The sequence below is a fragment of the Bos taurus genome, chromosome 14 (assembly GCF_002263795.3).
Source record: "Bos taurus isolate L1 Dominette 01449 registration number 42190680 breed Hereford chromosome 14, ARS-UCD2.0, whole genome shotgun sequence".
Taxonomy (NCBI): Eukaryota; Metazoa; Chordata; class Mammalia; order Artiodactyla; family Bovidae; genus Bos; species Bos taurus.
Window position 1 is genome coordinate 64,423,717 of NC_037341.1, and position 18,933 is coordinate 64,442,649.

The 18,933-nt window shown below is 40.6% G+C and overlaps 1 long non-coding RNA gene across 1 annotated transcript in view; it reads right to left on the reverse strand.

Moving 5' to 3' along the window:
* The window catches only part of LOC132342150 (uncharacterized), a 162,701-nt gene extending 143,772 nt beyond the window's left edge, over window positions 1-18,929 (reverse strand). Inside the window, exon 1 of the long non-coding RNA XR_009490400.1 lies at window positions 18,375-18,929. This is a non-coding gene — a long non-coding RNA (uncharacterized lncRNA). The remainder of the gene's footprint in view (window positions 1-18,374) is intronic.
* Between the last annotated feature and the right edge of the window lie 4 nt (window positions 18,930-18,933).

An 18,933-nucleotide genomic window follows, 5' to 3' on the forward strand; every position in this document is an offset into this window, starting at 1 on the left:
ATGAGATCTACTTTTTCCTAATTAGATTTTTTCAAGAAAAAAACAATGAAGTAAAAACAAGTTATGATATTTTTGAAATCCCAAGTAATGCTTAAGCCAGCAGCATTTCAGCTTTATAAAATGGACAATTCCATGGGCTTTGTAAATCTCTTTTGAATGCATTAAGCATTACCAATTTAAGGGACAAATTCCAGCTCCAAAGGTCTTTGGCCAGCCTGAGATCCTGTACAGGCAACCAAGCTCAGATTTGCAGCTTTATGCTTGAAGAGAGTTTTCTGGTGACCAACTTCTCAAAAATTTTTTTGTTAATACTATGGCGTATCCGTCATATTTTAGCTGGAACTGAATAAAGTTAAAAATCCTTGTGTTAATATGCCTGCTATGATTTTAACAGATCCAAAGGTGCTGTATATTTTTGGTTGAGTCTAATTAGGGTCATCTTATCTGCATGTCATCTTGTGACGGTATCAGTACACATCCATTCAGTGTTTTTTTTTTTTTTTTTTCAGTGTTATTTTGAGCAGCAGGTAGGGGCCAGGCTTTTAGTAGGTTTAAAATGTTAGAATAAATAGTTGAATGGTTTTATAAGCACCATACTTTGTAGCTCCCGAAGTTATAGTTACGTTTTCAATTCTTGGTAAAAGACAATGTGATCTTAAAATAAGTAAATAAATAATTTTGACTTCTGGATTTCTCCAACTCTAGCTAGCTGGTAAAGAGGAAAAACAAGCTACTCTTGAAACTCCAGTGTGCCTGGAACATAACACCCTTGTTTAGTGGGTTGACTTGGCCATGTTAGTTGGCATCTATAAACCAAGGGAGAAGGAAAGGATACTTTGTGAATTTGTGCTGTAGATGTAGCAACTTACACTGCCAAGTTCAAGCTCTGCTTGCCTGGTTACCTTATCCAAATCTTCACATATTTGAAAGCTTTATGTGTCCCTTGAGACATTTTGATGAATGTGATTCCACCATACTTCCAAGAACCCGGGGATCCAAGATTAAATAATGAAAAGATAATTTAGAATGCATTTACCTTGAGCTCTGATGGTAGTGTTTGTGTTAACAGAGCCCCTGTGTTCCGTCTAACGTGTGTGTGCGCAAACACAAAGGAATGACGAGCTGGTTCCAAAACAACAGTTTAAAAATGTATGAGGAATCAGCCTGTATGTGGCTTGCTCAGGGCTGTTTTCCTCACAATTTAAAAATATCTCTTCAAAGATGGCATGCTCTGATTTTTGGACATTTAACTGAAAGTTTCTTTGGAAGTATAGAGAAACCTAGTGCAGGAATGTACTCCTTGACTTCTACTTTTATAACTACCACAATCTCTGTATGCCATTTCTAGTAATACTCCTATTTTATTAAGGGAGGTAAAAAGAAAGCCCCCAAATGATACACACCTATTGCTTCTTATTCACATCCTTGTACAAAATGAATGACAAAGTTGTGGTCAGCACTGAATTTCCTTACTATAGTGATGATGATCGTGATCATGATGATATTTGCTAACATTTATTAAACGATGATTCATTACTGGCTTCTTCTACTACATTCCTTACAAGAACAGAACCATCACTAAAAGTGATTATTTTACAGATGAGATAACTGGGGCACAAACAGGATAACTTACGCATGGTTATGCTAACAGTTTATATCATTAAATCATGCTGACTTCCAGCATTGATTCCCTTTTTAGCCTAGCCAGTTTTGTATCATTCTGACACCTTGCTTCAGTGTCAAGGAAGAATTAAAGTCCAAGCTCTATATGAAGCAAATTAGTCTTCTCATTTGATATTAATAATAATAGTGCTTATTTCCTAGAAATGAAATATATGACTAAGCAGTAAAGGCCGATCTCATCACTCTGGGCAGATGGGTAGAATAAGCTCTTTAGAAGTGTTTGATTTTTCTAAAATGTGATGCTTGGCTTTGGTTAATTTAGACTCTAACACATGACCTAAAGATACTGACATTGATACAATATATTTTGATAGTACAATTCTTAGATTGTACTTTTGCATTTTTGGTCATATAAGAATGGATTAATCACTTGAACTCTCAACAGATGAAGTGAGAAAATACTTTTTTTCCCCTAAAAGATGTGGAAGTTACTTGTTGAATGATCTCTGAGATGTACTTTATGGTGTGGCAACTTAAATGTTTATATATGGGTATAAGTTTTCATCTAAATACTAATGCATATGCTCATGATGCTGTTGTTCATGGGTGATAACAATATGGATGCTGTATGACTTCCTTTTATTTATTAAAAATAGTTTTATGATATTTTTTGATTGGAACACTGGTCAAGCTAGGCCAGGCCATACTATTATAGCAAACCCTGAAATCTAAGTGACTTAAAAACACTGAATGGTACTCTGGTAAGACTTAGGTGGATTCTTGATGTTTTAGCTATGTTTTTATGAATTTGTAAATCATCCTTTCTGGATCCTCAGTGCAAGCTGAGATTACTAAAGTCATAGGAAGCACACAGTTAAGGATTGCCCATGTCTCCTAGCCTGTACAGAACTGGAAAACACACAGTATAGGTTTCAGTTCAGTTCAGTTCAGTCGCTCAGTCGTGTCTGACACTTAACCTTTAGTTTCTTATTGTATAAATATAAGATTGACCTATGACAACAAGAAATATTTGTGAACTTTTGGCAGTGGACATGATGAAGTAACTAGTATCAGACCTCCCCTTTTGTCATCAACGATTAATCTTTTGACCTAAACAAATAGACTGCCGGTTGTTTCTCCAGCAAAAAAAAAGGGGGGGGGGATGTGGGGGTGGGGAGTTGTGTTCAGGGTCAGCAGAGAATTACAATTTGGGGTCTGCAGTCATGACAAGCCACATGCAACTTCCTGCACAGTAGGGGAAGGAGACTTCCTTTATAGAGGGAAAAGGAGCTTGGAAGGGCTATAGGAAACAGTATGACTTCTCACTAGCTGAGTTATTGCCACAGGAGTCTCTTCTTCCCATTGGCCTCTGCTATTGTCACAGTGTGTGAGAGCTCCCCCTTCTGGCCTCTTGGTTCTATTTAATTGAGGGTTTTGTTTATTTGTTGTTATTGTTCGGTCACTCAGTCGTGTCTGACTCCACCACCCAGTGAACTGCAGCACACCAGGCTTCCCTGTCCTTCACTATCTCCTGGAGTTTGCTCAAACTCATCTCCATTGAGTCCATGATGCCATCCAACCATCTTATCCTCTGTCAACCCCATCTCCTCTTACCCTCTATCTTTCCCAGAATCAGGGTCTTTTCCAATGAGTCAGTTCTTCACATCAAGGGCCAAAGTATTGGAGCTTTAGCTTCAACATCAGCACTTCCAATGAATGTTCAAGGTTGTTTCCTTTAGGAGTGACTGGTTTGATCTTGCAGTCCAAGGGACTCTCAAGAGCCTTCTAAAGCATCACAGTTTGAAAGCATCAGTTCTTCGACTCTCAGCCTTCTTTATGGTCCAACTCTCACTTCCATTTGCTCAGTCCATACATGGCTGGAAAAACCATAGCTTTGACTATATGGTCCTTTGTTGGCAAAGTGATGTCTCTGCTTTTTAATACACTGTCTAGGTTTGTCATAGCTTTTCTTCCAAGGAGCAAGCGTCTTTTAATTTCATGGCTTCAGTCACCATCCACAGTGATTTTGGAGCCCAAGAAAATAAAATCTGTCACTGTTTCCAATTTTCCCCTATCTATTTGCTGTGAAGTGATGGGACCGAGTGCCATGATCTTAGTTTTTTGAATGTTGTTTTAAACCATCTTTTTCACTCTCCTCTTTTACCTTCATCAAGAAGCTCTTTAGTTCCTCTTCACTTTCTGCCATTAGGATGGTGTCATCTGCATACCTGCAATTGTTGCTGTTTCTCCTGACAATCTTGATTCCAGCTTGAGCTTCATCCAGCCCAGCATTTCACATGATGTACTCTGCATACAAGTTAAATAAGCAGGGTGACAGTATGCACCCTTAATGAGTTACTTTCCCAGTTTTGACCCAGTCTCTTGTTCCATGTCTAGTTCTAACTGTTGCTTCTTGACCTGCATACAGGTTTCTCAGGAGGCAGGTAAGGTGGTCCGATATTCCCATCTCTTTAAGAATTTTCCACAGTTTATTGTGATCCACACAGTCAAAGGCTTTGGTGTAGTCAGAGAAGCAGAAGTAGATGTTTTTCTTGACTTTTCTTGCTTTTTCTATGATCCAATGGATGTTGGCGATTTGATCTCTGATTCCTCAGCCTTTTTAAAATCCAGTTTGTACATCTCGAAGTTCTTGGTTCACATACTGTTGATGCTACATTTCCCCCTTTTAATCAAGATCTTTCTCTGAAAACACCACTGATCAGCAATCGGGTTTTCAGTTTCAGTGGCTTCTCATCCCTCATTGCCAGGAAAGACCTTTCCTGGGTGTAGTGTCTCACATCAGAGGGAAAGTACGCAGATTGGAAACCTATTGAGATCACATTTGAGTAGCAAGAAGAAGAAGGAGGGAGGACTCTTAGGTGCTTTTAATCCAAAGTCCTGTTATCAAGGTCACAGACACTGGAGATCATCTGAAGTGTTGTGTCATTATCAAAGGTTTCAAGCCTGATCAGCTATCTTGGAAAAGCTGTCTCATCAAGGTGTCATCAGCTTCAATTCTGGGAAATCTTTAACTCACCAGATAACGCGCAGATCCAGTCAGCTTTGGTGCTTCCTTTATGTGTGTCATGTAAACCCAAGCATCTATTCACATTTCTGTGCAACCATCACAACTATCTATTTCCAGCTTTTTATCTTCCCCAAGTAAAAGGCTGCACCCACTAAAGAATAACACTCCCATCATCACCCCTCCCCCTGCCATCCTACAGCCCCAGGAAACCACCATTCAACTTGCTATGATTCTGGGTATCTCCTATGGGTGGAATCATACAGTATTTGTCTTTTCACGCCTGGCTTGTTTCACTTAGCATGATGTCTTCAAGGTTCATCAGTGCAGAAGCATGTGTCAGAATTTCTTTTCTTTTTAAAGCTGAGTAATATTAATGGCCTGTGATTAATATAATTATATATTGTAATGTAATTATATATATATCAATCACAGTTTGTTTATCAATAGACACTTGGGTTGCTTCCATGTTTTAGATACTGGGAATAACACAGTTATGAACATGGATGTATAAATCTCTCTTTGATATCTTGCTTTAAATTCTTTTGGGTATTAACCCAGAAGAGGAATTGCTATATCATATGGTAATTCTATGTTTAATTTTTTCAAAGAAATATCAGATTGTTTTCCATAGTGGCTACAACATTTTATACACTTACCAACAGGGCACAATAGTTCCGAATTTTCCACATTCTTGCCAGTGCTGGTTATTTTCTATTAAAAAAAATAACATCCAACCTGATGGATGTGAGATGGTATCTCATTGTAAGTTTTGATTCGAGTTTCACTAATAATTAGAGCTATTGAACATGTAATTGACTGTTTCAATATCTTCTTGGAGAAATGTCTATTCAAGTCCAATGCCCATTTTTGAGTTTGTGTTTGTTGCTAAGTTGTAGGAGTTCTGTATGTATTCTGAATACTAACCACTTGTCAGACACAGGATTTGCAGATATTTTCTCCTGTTCTGTAGGTTGCCTTTATACTCTGATTTTTCTGATGCACAAAATTTTTAAATTTTGATGTAGTTTATCTAATTTATCTTTTGTTCCTTGTGCTTTTGATGTACTATCTAAGAAAACATTGCAAAATCCAATGTCATAAAGCTTTTCTTTTCTTCTGAGTCTTATAGTTTTAGCTCTTCCCTTTAGGTCTTTGATTCAATTTGAGTTAGTTTTTATATATAATGTGTAAAAAAAGGGTCCAAATTCATTCATCCCCATGTTTCCCAACACCATTTGTTAAAAGATTGTCCCTTCAAAATTGAATGGCCTTGACATCCTTATGGAAAGTCATTTCACTGCGTATGTAAGGGGTTTGGGGTGGGTGGGAGGGGTCCTCTAGTCCATTGCATTGATCTGTTTGTTTTTATGCAAGTACCACAGTTTTTGTAATTGGGAAGTGTGAGTCCTCCAACTTTGTCCTTCTTTTTCAAGTTTGTTTGGCTATTTACAGACACACACCACCTTAACCAAGTTGTAAAATGTTAGCATCACAAGGAATGAGGAAGCTGGCGTTGTGCGCTTCCTGAAAGGACGCCAAGTAGCGTCACTCCTGTGTTATTCCGGCCAAACTGGGGAAATGAGAATATAGCAAACAAACTCAAACTTAGTGACATTTTTCAAAACAATTGGCATATACTTTTCTAAAAAAATGTCAAGGGTGTGAAAGACAAAAAGAGGCAATCTTCCAGGTTGAAGGAAATTCAAGGGACATGAAAACTAAATGCAATATGTGATCCTAGATTGGATTGTAGACTTGTAAAGAACATTGTCAGGACGGTCAGTGAAATTTGAGTGAGATCTGTGGGTTAGACGGTAGTATTGTTTCAGTGTTAACTCCCTGAACCTGGGTCATTCATTATATCTACAGGTTACTTTCAAATGGTTAAAAGTTATATTATGTATAAATATAAAAAGTTAAGGATAAGTATATATATGTACACGTATCTGTATATACATATACAGAGACATAGGGACAGAGAGAGACAGGAAGACAGAATAACTAAGCAAATGTGGCAAAATGTTCAAAATTAAATGTTACCAGTTAACAGTACTTAGGAGTTCTTTGTATTATTATTGTAATTTTCTGTAAGCTTAAAGTAAAAATTTAAAAATAGGAAAATGATGGCTAAATATAGACATTTTCAGAAAAACAAAGTGAAAGAAAGTGAAGTCGCTCAGTCGTGTCCAACTCTTTGCGACCCCATGGACTGTAGCCTACCAGGCTCCTCCGTCCGTGGGATTCTCCAGGCAAGTGTACTGGAGTGGGTTGCCATTTCCTTCTCCAAAATATAGACATTTTCAGAAAAACAAAAGCTAGGAAATTTATTGGCACTAGACCTGCAGTGCAGGAAATACGAAGTTCCCAGGGCTGAATAGAAATGATCCCAAATGGGAGCCTGCATTTGCAGGAGGGGAGAAAAGCCCTGGAAATAGTAATATTTCTAAACTACACCTTCAGGCTTGTAACTCTATATAGTGGACTAACCACGTGTGCTTAGCTCCTCTTACTCCAAACCCCTAAAAACTACTGTAAAGGATGTAGTTATAAACCTGCAAAAATAAAGAGAGGGCTTCAGTTTTTCAGAGGTTTCAATAAATTTCTGAAGACCGAAGGTGGGTGATGGAGTGAGTACTTAGTGAGGCAGAGAGCAAGAAACTGCACTTGAAAGAATGCAGGTTGAGCAGATGGTACAACTATGATAGCTTATGAACAATGTCGGATTCGCGATCTCCAAAGAAGATTTAGCTTCGGGATCAGCGACCAGGCTTGACCACTCAGGGCTCTTGTGTGGCAGAAGTTTTATTACAGTGAAAAGGGACAGAGAAAGGTTCTGACATAGACATCAGAAGGGGGTGGAGAGTGTCCTCCCCCCCGCCCCCCGCCTGCTAGTCTTAGCAAGGGAGCTATATACTTTCTCAATTGGTTATTGCAGTAAATCAAAAGAATGTCTCAAGGTTGTAAAGGTCTTACCAGAGTCATTCCCACAATATATATTTTAAGATAACCGGATTAGTCAGAAGGTTCTCAAGAAGGAGAAACATATCCTCAAGCAGGACACATTGCTATATTGACTAAGACAAAGCAATGTAGAAAAAAATGTTTGTCCTTTTTTCCTCCTTGAGAACTCCAGAGCCCTGTCTCCTCCTCCAGAGCCTCAGACCCCTTTCTCTTCCTCGGGGGACCCGGACTTCTTATCAACCTGCCTAGGAATTGAGTCTCTCAACTACATTCCATAAACCTGGAGAGGCTGAGCACTCAGATGTGCCAGGTCTTCTGAGACAGCAAAATAGGCTTAAAATAGAGGAGTTACTGGAAAGTTTGTAGGCAAAATTACTATACACGTGTCTCTGTAAAGAATGTCCCATTCTCCCCCAGCAGAGGAAGAGAGGAGAGAAGGCAAGGGTGAGAGGGAAAGACTGGTTGATTTCATTTTAAAAGAAATGGAAAGATACCATTTATTTCTTTTATGTGTGCTGAAAACACTTAAGTTCCAGTCTCTTAGTACATTTCAAGAATATAATACAGTATTGTTAACTATAGTTGCCATGCTGTACATTACATCCTCAGAACTGATCCCTCTTAGTACAAACTGAAAGTTTGTAACCATTAGCTAGTAGCACCCATGAACAGTAAACCCTGACAGGCTACAGCCCATGGGGTCATAAAGAGTCAGACACGACTTAGCAAATAAACAACAACAACCCCATTTCCTCCACCCCTCAGCCCCTGGCAACCACCAGTCTTCGCTCTGATTCTGTGAGTTTGACTTTTTTTTTTACAATGAGATCATACAATATTTGTCTTTCTGTGTCTGGTTTATTTCACCTAGCATAATGCCCTGCAGATTTATCCATATTGTTACAAATGGGAGGATTTCCTTCTTTATATCTGAATAGTATTCCACTGTATATAATCTCACAGTGTACGTATATAATCTCACATTGCACACTTTAACGAGAACAAAAAAAATTGCATTGTATAACCTAAATTTATACAATTTTTGTCAATCATACCTCAATAAAGTTGAGGGGAAAGAAATTTAAACAAATTCATAAGACCTAAAACCAAATACCAATAAAACAAAAGAAATGAATTGTCTGGTGAGAGATTGGTCAGTGAACACGTGAGCTGGTGTCCTGATCAGCACATGTGTCTGCTCATTTCATTTCTGTTGTTGTTGTTTAGTCACTAAGTCATGTCTGAATCCTTTGCAACCTCATGGGCTGTAGCCCACCAGGCTCCTCTGTCCATGGGATTTCCCAGGCAAGCATATTGAAGTGGGTTGCCATTTCCTTCTCCAAGAGATCTCCCCAAGCCAGGGATCAAGCCTGCATCTCCTATACTATAATAGTAAAGGTGAATTCTTCACCACTGAGCCACCGGGGAAGCCCTATGAGGTCTAAAACCTCAGTGGTTGCTCCCTGTCTCTTCACCTAAAGTGACACCTGCTGGGTGACAGACCCTACCATGGACACAGAGCTGGAGATGAGCTTTTATGTTGTCTTATTCTTAAGTATGCATGGGCAACCAAAAATCTTCAGAGATAGAAATGTGCAACATTAAAAAAATACAAAGCAAAAATGACTCCCTAGGGCAGCAATGGAGATGAAGACATAGAAGACAGACTTGTGGACACAGTGGGGAGGAGAGGGTGGGACAAACTGAGAGAGTGGCATTGAAGCGTGTACTTTACCATATGCAAAGCAGGAAGCTGCTATGTGACACAGGGAGCTCAAGGCAAACCTGGTTACCTGTGACAGCCTAGAGCGGGAGGACGGGGTGGGAGGTGGAAAGGCGGTTCAGGAGGGAGGGGACATGTTACCTGTGGCCGATTCATGTTGGTGTATAGCAGAAACAAACACAATATTGTAAAGCAGTTATCCTCCTATCAAAACTAAATGAATAAAAATTACTCCCTAGGAGTTGATTCATGGGGAAAAAAAACTTTAAAAGTTTACAATTACTTGTAGACTTTTGTAATTGGGAGAATGGCATTGAAACATGTATAATATCATGTATGAAACGAGTTGCCAGTCCAGGTTCGATGCACGATACTGGATGCTTGGGGCTGGTGCACTGGGACGACCCAGAGGGAGGGTATGGGGAGGGAGGAGGGAGGAGGGTTCAGGATGGGGAGCACGGGTATACCTGTGGTGGATTCATTTCGATGTGGGGCAAAACTAATACAATATTGTAAAGTTTAAAAATAAAATAAATTTAAAAAAAAAAGAAAAAAAAAGTTTACAATTAGTATCCTCTGATATATCTATAGCTGAGAGTGAAAATAAGAGAGAGAGATCCCATAAAACAAAAGAATTGAAATTAGGGTCTCAAACTGATATCTACAACCCATGTTCATAGCAGCATTATACACAATAGCCAAAGGTGAAAACAACCTCAGTTTCCATGACACTGACACACCCATGAGCATATAAACAAAGTGTGGCATATATGTACAATGGCCTTAAATAGAAAGGCAATTCTACAACATGAATGAAACACCATATGATTCTACTTACATGTGTCAGTCAGTCAATTCAGTCTCTCAGTCGTGTCTGACTCTTTCTGACCCCAGGGACTGCAGCAAGAATACTGAAGGCAAGAATACTGGAATGGGTGGCCATTTCCTTCTCCAGGGCATCTTCCTGACCCAGGGATCGAACCTGTGTCTCTTGCCTCTCCTGCACTGGCAGGCGGATTCCTCACCACTTTGCCTCCCGACTACCCTTAGGTCAGTGCATGGAGAGTGTTTTTCCTCCCAGGTGAATGGTGGCAGCGTGGACAATGGGAAAGCCCAGGTTAACATCTCCAAACACTAACGGCTACACTGACTTAAAAAACAAGTCCATTTAAGGAAGAATGTTAATGAGTAATAGTGTAGGGGTGTGCAGGTAAGCAAAGCTTGGAAACTTTGGGTTAAGCTGCAGGCACACTAAGATCCTGTCTCCTGGGGCTGCATTAACCTTTACTCATCCCGAGTCACTCTCTCTGTCTCTAAAAGGCAAAGAGAAAAGCACAGAAAATTGATACATGAGCTTAATTCTATCAATAATGAGAATCAGATCAGATCAGATCAGTCGCTCAGTCGTGTCCGACTCTTTGCGACCCCATGAATCGCAGCACGCCAGGCCTCCCTGTCCATCACCAACTCCTGGAGTTCACCCAGACTCACATCCATCGAGTCAGTGATGCCATCCAGCCATCTCATCCTCTGTCGTCCCCTTCTCCTCTTGCCCCCAATCCCTCCCAGCATCAGAGTCAACTTTTCCAATGAGTCAACTCTTCGCATGAGGTGGCCAAAGTACTGGAGTTTCAGCTTTAGCATCATTCCTTCCAAAGAAATCCCAGGGCTGATCTCCTTCAGAATGGCCTGGTTGGATCTCCTTGCAGTCCAAGGGACTGTCAAGAGTCTTCTCCAACACCACAGTTCAAAAGCATCAATTCTTCAGCACGCAGCCTTCTTCACAGTCCAACTCTCACATCCATACATGACCACAGGAAAAACCATAGCCTTGACTAGACGAACCTTTGTTGGCAAAGTAATGTCTCTGCTTTTTAATATGCTCTCTAGGTTGGTCATAACTTTCCTTCCAAGGAGTAAGCATCTTTTAATTTCATGGCTGCAGTCACCATCTGCAGTTGTTTTGGAGCCCAGAAAAAAAAGTCTGACACTGTTTCCACTGTTTCCCCATCTATTTGCCATGAAGTGATGGGACCAGATGCCATGATCTTCGTTTTCTGAATGTTGAGCTTTAAGCCCACTTTTTCACTCTCCACTTTCACGTTCATCAAGAGGCTTTTTAGTTCCTCTTTACTTTCTGCCATAAGGGTGGTGTCATCTGCATATCTGAGGTTATTGATATTTCTCCTGGCAATCTTGATTCTGGCTTGTGTTCTTCCAGTCCAGCATTTCTCATGATGTACTCTACATATAAGTTAAATAAACAGGGTGAAAATATACAGCCTTGACGAACTCCTTTTCCTATTTGGAACCAGTCTGTTGTTCCATGTCCAGTTCTAACTGTTGCTTCCTGACCTGCACACAAATTTCTCAAGAGGCAGATCAGGTGGTCTGGTATTCCCATCTCTTTCAGAATTTTCCACAGTTTATTGTGATCCACACAGTCAAAGGCTTTGGCATAGTCAATAAAGCAGAAATAGATGTTTTTCTGGAACTCTCTTGCTTTTTCCATGATCCAGCGGATGTTGGCAATTTGATCTCTGGTTCCTCTGCCTTTTCTAAAACCAATGCCAACCTCATCTGAAAGCCATTTGGCCTCTATTTACTGCCATGTTGAGATTATCCATAACTACATTTTAATTTTTAAATTTAATTTTCAATTTCTGGTCCTCTCATTCTTCTTAAGTGATTTTTTTGTTTTGGCTGTGCTAGGTCTTCGCTGCCCTGTGGTTGTTTCTCTAGTTGCAGAGAGTGGAGGCTACTCTTCATTCCGGTAAGCAGGCTTCTCACTGCTGTGGCTTCTCTTGTTGCAGAGCACCGGCTCTAGGCACACGTGCTTCAGCAGTTGCAACATGCGGGCTCAGTAGTTGCGGTTCCAAGGCTCTAGAGCACAGGCTCAGCAGTTGTGGTGCACGGGCTTAGTTGCTCTGCAGCATGCGGGATCTTCCTGAACCAGGAATCGAACCTGTGTCTCCTGCATTGGCAGGTGGATTCTTTACCACTGAGCCAGCAGGGGAGCCCAAGTCATCCTATTTTAAGTGGAATCAGACCACAACTAGCATTTCCCTAAATAAAGAAATATAAAAACTCTACTCCCTCTCAGTCTAAGGGACTTATTTTATAAACATTTACTGAGGTTACTCTGGGCCATACTTCATCACAGTTTTTGTGGAAGCAAAGGTGACCATGACTCAGTCTCAAACTTTGGGGAGCTCCCAGAGTCCTACTTCCTCATTCTAAACTCCAAGACCCGCCTTCTAAGCTTTCCATCTCTTTTATATCACCAGCTAAAGAATGAAGGGATGGAGCCAAAGCAAAAAGAATACCCAGCTGTGGATGTGACTGGTGATAGAAGCAAGGTCCGATGCTGTAAAGAGCAGTATTGCATAGGAACCTGGAATGTCAGGTCCATGAATCAAGGCAAATTGGAAGTGGTCAAACAAGAGATGGCAAGAGTGAATGTCGACATTCTAGGAATCAGCGAACTCAAATGGACTGGAATGGGTGAATTTAACTCAGATGACCATTATATCTACTACTGTGGGCAGGAATCCCTCAGAAGAAATGGAGTGGCCATCATGGTCAACAAAAGAGTCCGAAATGCAGTACTTGGAGGCAGTCTCAAAAACGACAGAATGATCTCTGTTCGTTTCCAAGGCAAACCATTCAATATCACAGTAATCCAAGTCTATGCCCCAACCAGTAACGTGGAAAAAGCTGAAGTTGAATGGTTCTATGAAGACCTACAAGACCTTTTAGAACTAACACCCTAAAAAGATGTCCTTTTCATTATAGGGGACTGGAATGCAAAAGTAGGAAGTCAAGAAACACCTGGAGTAACAGGCAAATTTGACCTTGGAATACGGAATGAAGCAAGGCAAAGACTAATAGAGTTTTGCCAAGAAAATGCACTGGTCATAACAAACACCCTCTTCCAACAACACAAGAGAAGACTCTATGCATGGACATCACCAGATGGTCAATACCGAAATCAGATTGATTATATTCTTTGCAGCCAAAGATGGAGAAGCTCTATACAGTCAGCAAAAACAAGACCAGGAGCTGACTGTGGCTCAGACCATGAACTCCTTATTGCCAAATTCAGACTGAAATTGAAGAAAGTAGGGAAAAGCACTAGACCATTCAGGTATGACCTAAATCAAATCCCTTATGATTATACAGTGGAAATGAGAATAGATTTAAGGGCCTAGATCTGATAGATAGAGTGCCTGATGAACTATGGAATGAGGTTCGTGACATTGTACAGGAGACAGGGATCAAGACCATCCCCATGGAAAAGAAATGCAAAAAAGCAAAATGGCTGTCTGGGGAGGCCTTACAAATAGCTGTGAAAAGAAGAGAAGTGAAAAGCATGGAGAAAAGGAAAGATATAAACATGTGAATGCAGAGTTCCAAAGAATAGCAAGAAGAGATAAGAAAGCCTTCTTCAGCAATCAATGCAAAGAAATAGAGGAAAACAACAGAATGGGAAAGACTAGGGATCTCTTCAAGAAAATCAGAGATACCAAAGGAACATTTCATGCAAAGATGGGCTCGATAAAGGACAGAAATGGTATGGACCTAACAGAAGCAGAAGATATTAAGAAGAGATGGCAAGAATACACAGAAGAACTGTACAAAAAAGATCTTCATGATCCAGATAATCACGATGGTGTGATCACTCACCTAGAGCCAGACATCCTGGAATGTGAAGTCAAGTGGGCCTTAGAAAGCATCACTACAAACAAAGCTAGTGGAGGTGATAGAATTCCAGTTGAGCTATTTCAAATCCTGAAAGATGATGCTGTGAAAGGGCTGCACTCAATATGCCAGCAAATTTGGAAAACTCAGCAGTGGCCACAGGACTGGAAAAGGTCTGTTTTCATTCCAATCCCAAAGAAAGGCAATGCCAAAGAATGCTCAAACTACCACACAATTGCACTCATCTCACACGCTAGTAAAGTAATGCTCAAGATTCTGCAAGCCAGGCTTCAGCAATATGTGAACCATGAACTTCCTGATGTTCAAGCTGGTTTTAGAAAAGGCTGAGGAACCAGAGATCAAATTGCCAACATCCGCTGGATCATGGAAAAAGCAAGAGAGTTCCAGAAAAACATCTATTTCTGCTTTATTGACTATGCCAAAGCCTTTGACTGTGTGGATCACAATAAACTGTGGAAAATTCTGAAAGAGATGGGAATACCAGACCACCTGATCTGCCTCTTGAGAAATTTGTATGCAGGTCAGGAAGCAACAGTTAGAACTGGACATGGAACAACAGACTGGTTCCAAATAGGAAAAGGAGTTCGTCAAGGCTGTATATTTTCACCCTGTTTATTTAACTTATATGTAGAGTACATCATGAGAAATGCTGGACTGGAAGAACACAAGCCAGAATCAAGATTGCCAGGAGAAATATCAATAACCTCAGATATGCAGATGACACCACCCTTATGGCAGAAAGTAAAGAGGAACTAAAAAGCCTCTTGATGAACGTGAAAGTGGAGAGTGAAAAAGTGGGCTTAAAGCTCAACATTCAGAAAACGAAGATCATGGCATCTGGTCCCATCACTTCATGGCAAATAGATGGGGAAACAGTGGAAACAGTGTCAGACTTTTTTTTCTGGGCTCCAAAACAACTGCAGATGGTGACTGCAGCCATGAAATTAAAAGATGCTTACTCCTTGGAAGGAAAGTTATGACCAACCTAGAGAGCATATTAAAAAGCAGAGACATTACTTTGCCAACAAAGGTTCGTCTAGTCAAGGCTATGGTTTTTCCTGTGGTCATGTATGGATGTGAGAGTTGGACTGTGAAGAAGGCTGCGTGCTGAAGAATTGATGCTTTTGAACTGTGGTGTTGGAGAAGACTCTTGACAGTCCCTTGGACTGCAAGGAGATCCAACCAGGCCATTCTGAAGGAGATCAGCCCTGGGATTTCTTTGGAAGGAATGATGCTAAAGCTGAAACTCCAGTACTTTGGCCACCTCATGCGAAGAGTTGACTCATTGGAAAAGTTGACTCTGATGCTGGGAGGGATTGGGGGCAAGAGGAGAAGGGGACGACAGAGGATGAGATGGCTGGATGGCATCACTGACTCGATGGATGTGAGTCTGGGTGAACTCCAGGAGTTGGTGATGGACAGGGAGGCCTGGCGTGCTGCGATTCATGGGGTCGCAAAGAGTCGGACACGACTGAGCGACTGATCTGATCTGATACAAAAAGGAAAACGAAAGGTATCAATCACCTCCAAGAATAATACCAAGGCTGAAGAGTAGTCTGAAACTTGTATATAATGCTAAAGATATTCATTTGTTGCAAATATTTTATTGAGGAAAAACATCAAACATGTGCAAAAGTAGACAGAATAGTATGATGAAATACTGTGTAACCATGATGCAGCCACAGTAATGCCTATTTGACCAGGGGGTCAGCAAGTTCTGGCCTAAGGGCCAAGCCTAGCCCACTAGCTGTTTTTATAAATAAAGTTTTATTGGAACACAGTCAAATTCATTCCTTTATATTGATATTTTGCCTGTGGCTGCAGTCACATTGGATCTTCCCTGGTGGCTCAGACAGTAAAGTGTCTGCCTACGATGCAGGAGACCTGGGTTCAATCCCTGGGTTGGGAAGATCTGGAGAAGGAAATGGCAACCCATTGCAGTATTTTTGCCTGGAAAATCCCATGGATGGAGGAACCTGGTAGGCTATAGTCCACGGGGTCGCAAAGAGTCAGACATGACTGAGGGACTTAACAGGATAGTTGGATACTGTCAACAAAGACGTTGGCCCACAGCCACTACCTGGCTCTTCATAGAAACCATTTGCTAACCTCCGATTATTTCTCACCGAGTCAACATCCCCGCCACTTTTCTCTACCTGCCTGCCAGCCCCACTTGTATTATATTGAAGGAAATAATCATCATCAAGCCATTTGATTGAGAAATATTTCAGTATGTACTTCTAAACCGTAAGTCACTTTCATTCTAAAGAAGAGATTTTACAATAATTTGTTAATTTCATAAATAGCCAGTATGTGTTCCCATAATTGGAGAAATTAGGATCCCACATGCCTCAGGCAACTGGGCCTACACACCGCAACTGCTGGGCCCGCATGCCTGAACTAGGGAAAAGCCTGCGCACTGCAGCAAGGAGCCCCTGCACCACAACAAAAGATCATGCCTGCTGCAACTAAGGGCTGATGTGGGCAAAAATAAAAAAATACATAATTTAAAAATAATAACTGAAAAGAAAAGCTATAGCTGATTCTTTTTTTTCTCCAGGGACCCCTTACCCTATCCACTAATATTATCAGTCATTAGTCTAGTTATTATCTTAAAATATTGTGTGTCACAGCAGTAAAAAATGATCTTTGTCAATTACTTTGTCAGGTATTTGTGCATTTTAAAGTCCTTTGTCATGTACAGACAGTTGTTGTTGTATTCTGATACTTTTGCAAAAGTGCTTCATCTTCCAGAAGATTCATAGTAAGGACTTTGGGACAAGTACATGTTTCTGATAACTTTCAGATCATACTGCTGAATTTGGTAAGAAATGAAAGAATCCTAATGGAAAAATCTGATGGTGTCATAAAACTATTAACAAAAGAATTGCTTGTTGAGTGAACTGGTAAATATGGTTATATTAATTTTCATGCTTTTTTGTCTGGAATATTATTGGTTTTGATCTGTGTTTTCCAGATATAAGGAAACTCTTCCCCTCATGCTAATTATGATTTAAAAGCAATTTGGTAAATTACATCTCTATGAGTAGAATTGAAACACTTATCTTTTCTCTCTACCTGATTCATTCAGAAATCAGAAGTTCTTAGGTTCTGAACAGCCTTATCAGGCAAACAAGAAAGGCTGCTTCCTGGAAGGTGCAGGAATCTATATATTTGAGGGACCTCTAGAAGAAAGAGATTCATCCAGCCCTTGGCATGGCTTTCCTGGCCTTGAGAGGACTATAAAAAGTTCAAAGACTCCTTATGTAAAGTTCCAATATAGCCAGTGTAAAAATCCTATGTAATCAGTTAACCAGACTTAATTTGTAAGCAAATTAGTCTCAATTTAGTTGTATGTGGTAAAAGTGAGGGTAATTTTAGAGAGAAAAAGGTTATATTTTAATGGCTATTAAATTCTAGTTCTGTTAATTAAGGTCTGTATTTACTAAGACTCACCTCCCAGATTGCTCAACTCCTAGATATATAGCAGTATGTCTTTGAGTTCTGCAGGAACTAAGGCCCTCACCCACCCAGGTGGAGGATGGTAACGCGAGGCTGCGCACCAGTCCCGGACACCGCTTGGTTTTTTCACCACCAGCCAATTGCAAGAAAGTCACACAATCTCCAGCCCTCACGGTAAAGTTTGCGCTTAAAAACTCTTCCCCACAAACTATCAGGGAATTCAGCTCTTTTGAGGGTGGGTGGCCTGTTCTCTCTGCTTGTTTGTGTGTGCACTTAGTCGCTCAGTCGTGTCTGACTGTTTGCTACCCCCTCAACTGTAGCTTGCCAGGCTCCTCTGTCCATGGAATTTTCCAGGCAAGAATACTGGAATGGGTTGCCATTTCCCACTCCAGAGGATCTTTCTGATGCAGGGATCAAAGCCCTGTCTTCTGCGTCTCCTGCACTGGCAGATGGATTCTATACCACTCCACCACCTGGGAAGCCCATAAACCTTTCTCTGCTCTAAACTCTGACATTTCAGTTTGTTTAGTCTGTGTCTTGGGACAACAATAAGTAGCCTGAAAAATGTTGCTGAGGTACGAATCTACTTTGACCTTCAGTAACCACCAATTATGACTGAAAGGTTTCACTCCCCAGAACCATCTGTTAACAAGTCTCTGAGAACAAAGACTCCATGACCTGCTTCATGATCTGCCTAATAGCAGAGCCTGGTATCAATCCATATATGTTGAATCAATATTATGTAGCCTATAAATCCTTCACAGTACTTGCTGAGTTGACTTCAATAATGCAGTACCAATTCAGGTTATTTCAATAAAAACCAAGTCTGACACCCTGAAGGCACAAGAGTCTTACCTTTACAGACTACTTTCCATAAACTTCCAGATGTCTTCCTTTAAAAACACCAGTCTCTTACTAAAAGTCCACACAAGTACTTCCATCAAAATTTGTTCAACTCTGCTAAGCGGGTAATTGCTTCTGCAACAGCTAGGTCAGCTGTCCACTACAGCATCCACTGGTTGGGATTCATGATATTACTCTGTTTATGCCTGTCTCATTTGCTGAGCTGTGAGCTTCTGGAACTTGGCTGTCTGGTTCACTGTTTACCCAAACAAGTGGCTATATGCATAAGGATAGTCATAATGAAAATGTTGGTTTGTGCACATAGTCGGAGCAATCCATGCATGTCCAGGAAGATTTGTGCTGTATTTGTAGGGTATATATTTATTTAAATTCACACATTTAAAATCTTTGAATTCCTTAATCAGTTCATATCAACTCTGTGTATGAGTAAGATCAGTATGTCCAATTTACTAAAGAAACTGACGCAGAAGGTCAAAGTCTAAATAAATCCAAAGTTACCCAAGGAAGAGACTGAAAACCCTGGTTAACGTCAGCTGTGACCAGCGGGAGG